This window comes from Colletes gigas, unplaced genomic scaffold (assembly GCF_013123115.1).
Source record: "Colletes gigas isolate AHSC1104 unplaced genomic scaffold, ASM1312311v1 Colletes_gigas_Sc00004, whole genome shotgun sequence".
Taxonomy (NCBI): Eukaryota; Metazoa; Arthropoda; class Insecta; order Hymenoptera; family Colletidae; genus Colletes; species Colletes gigas.
Window position 1 is genome coordinate 1,044,354 of NW_025106633.1, and position 6,724 is coordinate 1,051,077.

Genomic DNA, 6,724 nt, shown 5'->3' on the forward strand with positions numbered 1-6,724 from the left:
CATACCTCCGAAATCCTACGCACTTTCGAGAAAAAAATTCGAGAAGGTGTGAAATTTTTCGACGGAAAAAAAATTTTTCAAATCGTTCTGGAAAAATTATTTTCGGTTGCGGGGGTCAATTACAATTATTTTTGGCCAATAGACATACCCCCGAAATCCTGCGCATTTTCGAGAAAAAAATTCAGTACTCGTGGAACTTTAAACGTTAATAACTTTTTAACGAAGCCTCCATCAACAAATTGGTATTCTTCATTTTCGTCTTATTTTGGTCTCTAGAATTCCGCATTAAAATTTTTTCCAGTCATTGTTCTCGGCAATTTTGCGTCTCGGTGTCATTTCTATTCTCGAATCGCGCTACAGTTTTTTGTTTTCGTCGAGGCAAATTATGGTACAATTTAGCCGTAACCCTATCTCTAATTCTTATGCCAAGGAGAACCGGTAGAAATCGATGGCGTATCGATGCGTTCTGCTGGCTGTCAACATTTTTTTCCATTGTTTTTTCTTTTTTTTTTTTTCTTGCGAAATTATTTATCCGCCGACAATACGTTTATGTAGCCAAGGGGCCCGATACGTTACAATTACATAGAAATGAAGGACGCGTAGTATCCGATCGAAACTGGTTTGGCACGAAAGGACGCGTTTCAGTACACACACGCAGCATTCGATTCGGTAAAAAGAAAACTGTAATTCGAGGACCTTCGTTCGCCAAAAAATCGTCCATGTGGAAATGTACGTTGAACGCGATTCGAAGAACAACGTGCGGTTAATAAGAAACGAAGGTCCTTGAGTAACGTGTAATTCGTTTATATTATATTTCGCGTGTAAAATAGTGACGACCTTTGTTCTGCAGGTGTGTCAAAATTGAACACCTAAGACTCCATGATTAATATTTTAATTTGACAATAGTTTTAGTATATACATTAGAGACGAAGTGTTTGGAACGTTCGTGCAATAATTTAGCGTTTCACACTCGATCCTGTGAAAATATACTACCAGATATGTTTAACGTTCATTCGTGCGTCTCATAAACGGATACAATGGATCCTTCGATCTATTCTGGGCCCAATTAGGACGCGTTTCATTTTATTTACGATAATTCAGGCGCATTAGTTTTACTTTTTGACAGTCGTAAGTGTGAATCGTGACCGCAAACCGCGAGAACAAACATGCAAGACGAGAAGTCGAGAGTCGCGAGTCGCTATATGCGTCTGTTTTGCGCGAAACGAACTCATCATTAGTGAATAAAATTACTAATGTACGTAAGAACTCTCGGTATAGGAATAATAAACGAATTCTCGTAGCTTTAGATCTAAAAAATATTTATCATCTATTAAATTTATTTATTATTCATGATTGCAACCGGGGTTGTCGTTAAGACCCTCCTTAAAATTCAGATTATACAAATTACTAATGAATGAATTTTACACATTTCACGTTTGACGTACTAATGTGTTTCAAACGAGATATGTATTGCAATTATTTGTATAAGATTTGATGTTACCACAGTCAGTGGAAAACCCAGACTTAAACTCTGTTAAATATTTATGGAACGAAGTAGAAATACTGTTGCAACGATACTTTTAAATTCTGTTTACTAGAAGACAGACTTACAATTAGTGTTGCTACGCAAGCCAACTTCCTATTAAGACTTTCTTTGATTCGAATAACTAATAAATGTTCAAGTATTTCTGTAAGCTAACGTGTTTATAATATATTGTAAAATATATCCATCTCTTTTATAAGAGTAGCGACACTTGTCACACTCGCCATTAGAGGGACACGCTTTCTCACAAGTACCTGACTGATTCGGCCATCTCGCTTACTCGTTTCCTCCATATATCAAATCCTTTAATATTAACATACACATTTCGTTAGATAAATGTTGTAAAATGTAAGCGTCGAATACTTTCGTACATGAGTGTTACTATAAAAGTGAAAGGTCAGTGAATGTATACATTCGCCATCGAATGTTTACTATTACATGTCCGGTAGGTTCGTAATCGTTAGAAATTTCCTATTAGGTAATTAATCGGAATCGATTATCGATGTTCTGTAGATTTCAATTGAATTTAGTTGAGAGGAAGTTTCTTTATTCTCCGGGATCGAGGGTAACGCGCTGTAATCGTAATGAGTCCCCTTCAGCAAGTTTCGACGATCAGTCAGTAAACACCAGTCGTCGTAGTAATCGGGATTCCGATTGTTTCATGGCCGATCGCTCGTGGTTATTACAGTGGTTTGCGTCGATCTGCACGAGAGATCGTTTAACCTCAGTGTGTTCGTGAGTATTATTAACAGAAGAACAAATACGAGTTTCACCCTTTCCGTTGGTTAGTTTTGGTAATTCAAGGTTGGTTTAAAACAAGGAATTAAACGTTCTATAATTATCATATATAATGGGGAATTCTAGACCCCAAAATAAGACGAAAATCAAGAATATCAATTTGTCGATGGAGGCTTTGTTAAAAAGTTATTAACGTTTAAAGTTCTGCTCGTACTGAATTTTTTTCTCGAAAATGCGCAGGATTTCGGGGGTATGTCTATTCACCAAAAATTATTGTAATTGACCCCCGCAACCGAAAATAATTTTTCCAGAATGATTTGAAGTTTTTTTTTCGTCGAATTTGGGCACCTAATTAGATTTTCGGTAAGGAATTTTTTTCTCAAAAGTGCATAGGATTTCGGGGATATGTGTAATGATAAAAAATGATTGTAATTGACCCCCGCAACCGAAAATAATTTTTCCAAAACAATTTGAAATTTTTTTTCCCCGTTGAAAAATTTCACACCTTCTCGAATTTTTTTCTCGAAAATGTGCAAGATTTCGGGGGTATGTCTATTCTCCAAAAATGATTGCACTTGACCCCCGAAACCGAAAATAATTTTTCCAGAACGATTTGAAATTTTTAAATTTTATCGTCTTTGTCCCCCTTCCTGAATTTTTTTCTCGGAAATGGTTAGGATTTTGGGGGTATATCTATTCACCAAAAATGATTGCAATTGACCCCCGCAACCGAAAGTAATTTTTCCCGAACGATTTGAAATTTTTGAATTTAATTGTTAATAACTTTTTAACGATGCCTCCATCAACAAATTGGTATTCTTGATTTTCGTCTTATTTTGGCCGCTAGAATCCCCCATTAAAATTTTTCCCAGATTTGGCCGAACACCCTGTATGTAAAAATATGGTGAATAGAAGGAAAAGGGAAAATTTATTTACGAATTTGTTCAACTAGTTTTCGACGACTTTTATTTACCAATCGATACGATATCATGATTGAATGCACTGTATCTATTTTTTATTCAATGTCCTTCACTTTAATCTCGAATTCTATTAGAAAAAAGTTACAACTTATCTCAATTCCTAGGATTCGCTCTCTATTACAACTAATAATTCATGTATGTTGAAATTAAATAGGCTTTGTTATTCAAGGGACTTATTGCACAGTATCTTAATCCTAAAAAGAATCTTGATATGTATTACGACACTGTTGGTATAATTTTTGAATAAATACTGTTCAACGTTCGATGTAAGCTATTGGGTTTAACCATCTGCGGGGGATTAAAATATTAATATTTACAACACGTTATATTATAAGCTTTGCATGGAAGAATACACGAATTAGACTTCTCTAACTTCATTAAAACTTCATAGAAAATACTTCGTACAAAATAAACAACTTAATAAGAATGGACAATTTCGTCGATCTTTTTTATAACTTAAATGAAAATCAATTTTTAAATATTTTAGAAAGATACTATCAATTAGGTAGCAAACTTTCCTTCGTCAGGCTTTAGACGCTTTTAGATTCCGATCGAACGAAGGCCCATTGCTTTAAGCTGTTTATCACGAATTTAATAATCTAGCATTTCTTAATCGCAACGTTCTAGCAGGTTTTAGTAATAAATCGAAAGCGCAGAATAATGTTTCTACGCGCGATGCTTCGTTATCGGGGGAAAAACGATTCTAGGAACGGGACAAGTGCAGATGTACTAATCAGGGAAGAAGGATAACAGTTATTCTATAAATACCTATGAAAATAAACATTAACAAATAATTCGAGTATTTGAAAAATTTTCAATTTTTAATAAAAAAAATTTTATTATTTATTTTAATTGCAGGGGTGTTACTCAAATTGTATACTTTTCCTAAATAATAATATGCAGCACTGAAATATTAAGTCTCGTTATAAAGTATGTGATAAACATTTTCTATTACGTATGTTTCTTCGATATGTTACCTGCAAATGGATGCTCGATTATAAATGTTTCGACATTTTATTTGCGCGTTCTCTGTAATTCTAGAAATTCTTTTTTATGGGCTGTTATTTAGCTTCTTAAATGGTATTGGCCTATCTGGAGAGGAAAATTTACATTTTAATGATGTTTCATGCCGGACAATTGAGCAACGTGACTTAAACAATTATGTAGCTTTAGATACGTGTTTACGCATAATCCGTTAAAAATTTCACTGTGATAAGATAAATTGAGAAGAGTAATCAGGTCCGATCGGATGTGCCCAAGCATGGTCTAGGTCTCAAGTAAATAGTACACTTTTAACAACTTCTTTGGAGACGAGACTGGAATTAGGTCAAATAATGCAAGCATGTCTGACAAAATTTTTCATTATTTTCATTAAATGGAAATTCAAGCTGAATTATAGAACAGAATAATCAATTTAAGTAATATCAAAGAGTCACAAAGCACTGGAAACAATTTAATAAAATCAATTATACTAACTCCGTTTACCATTAAGAATTATTGAAATACAAAGATGGCTACAATTTGGGAACAACGTTGAATTAAGCAGGCGTTAAACTCTTTTAAACTCGTATTTATAAAACAAAAATAAAGCATTTTTTCCGTGTTTTGCGTCTTATTTGAAGCTTCGTTTGAATTGTAAACGATTTATTGTTTAAAATAGTGTATTTCGTCTGGTAAATTATAGTTGTGACTATAACTTCGTCCTGCGTGTTCTGTGTGTATAGGTTACTATTGTCAATTGCTGCATCGTCTGTTCAATTTCGAGTCTAGCTTAGTATGCGATAGCTTATCATCTACTTTCGTTATCAGTCGCTCAAACTGCTCGCCTGGGCAATGATATACCGTAGTAAATGCATTTGGTGCTCGTCAACATTTTGCTTTATTGTTATTGCAAGCAATTGGACTTACGTATTTGAAATAAAATTGTATCAGACGAAGAATAAAATGCAGAAAAAAATTCAGAAATTCCCTTATCGTGCATTGTGATCCATTAGAAACTGGATATATCTTCGATATTTTAAATAATAACTAGAAATAGTTTCTTTGAAACGCGACGTGGAGGATACTTGAACATCGACTCCATAAGTAGAAAAATTCAATTTTTTATAGCATAATTCGATAGTAGAATTCTAAAAATAATTACATACTTGTTCTAAATTTAATATTTATCAAAATGTTCGGCTGTAAAAGTATCAAAATGTGATCTTGAATGTCCTTCGATCATACGTCGTTGATCTCTGCGACGGGCACTTCCTGTCAGGTCTAATCTTCGTCCCTTCTACCGATTATATCGATTAGTATATGAATAATACAAATTTTAATATCGAGAATATAGAATATTAATTACTAATTAATATAGATTATTCATAATCTGTGCTTATGTTATACGTGTATTAAGACGTATACCTAACTGGAAATTCAGTAGCTGAAAATTAATATGCATACGAATGGTCACTGCAAATTATCACTCGAAATTAATTTTAAATTACAAGTATTTCGTCAAACGCAAAATATAAATAGAAATATTGACATTATTTAGCACGTTGTACTCTGAAACGAAAGATAAGATTCATGAGTCGACACTCCATCAAGCTTTTTTTAAGGGAAACAATATTAGATAATTTTCTACTCGAGATAATATTATGAAACGAAAAAGTTCTACATACTTTACGATAAGGTAATCCTACGTAATTCTATTGTTTTATTATAAACATTGTATTCTAACCAATAGAATCTTTACTAGCTGCGAGCAATCGTACAAGTTTCCCAGAATTTTAACACTTGCAAATGCATCGATTAGAGACAAAACATTTGTCAAAAGACACCTTCCACAATTTTAACTTGAAATTATTTTCTAAGATATTAAAACAAATGCAATTCACATTGGTCGAATAATACAGGGTGTTCGGCCAACCCTGGGGAAAATGATAATGGGGGACTCTAAAGGCCAAAATAAGACGAAAATCAAGAATACCAATTTGTTGATGGAGGGTTCTTTGAAAAGTTATTAACAATTAAATTCAAAAATTTCAAATCGATCTAGAAAAATTATTTTTGGGTGCGGGGGTGAATTACAATCATTTTTGCTCATTACACATACCCCCGAAATCTTGCGCATTTTCGAGAAAAAAATTCGAGAAGGTGTGAAATTTTTCGACGGACAAGAAAAATTTCAAATCGTTTTGGAAAAATTATTTTTGGTTGCGGGGGTCAATTATAATAATTTTTGGTCATTACACATACCCCCGAATTCCTATGCACTTTCGAGAAAAAAATTCGAGAAGATGTGAAATTTTTCGACGGAAAAGAAAAATTTCAAATCGTTTTGGAAAAATTATTTTTGGTTTCAGGGGTCAATTACAATCATTTTTGCTCATTACACATACCCCCGAAATCTTGCGCATTTTCGAGAAAAAAATTCAGTATGAGCGGAATTTTAAACATTAATAACTTTTTAACAAAG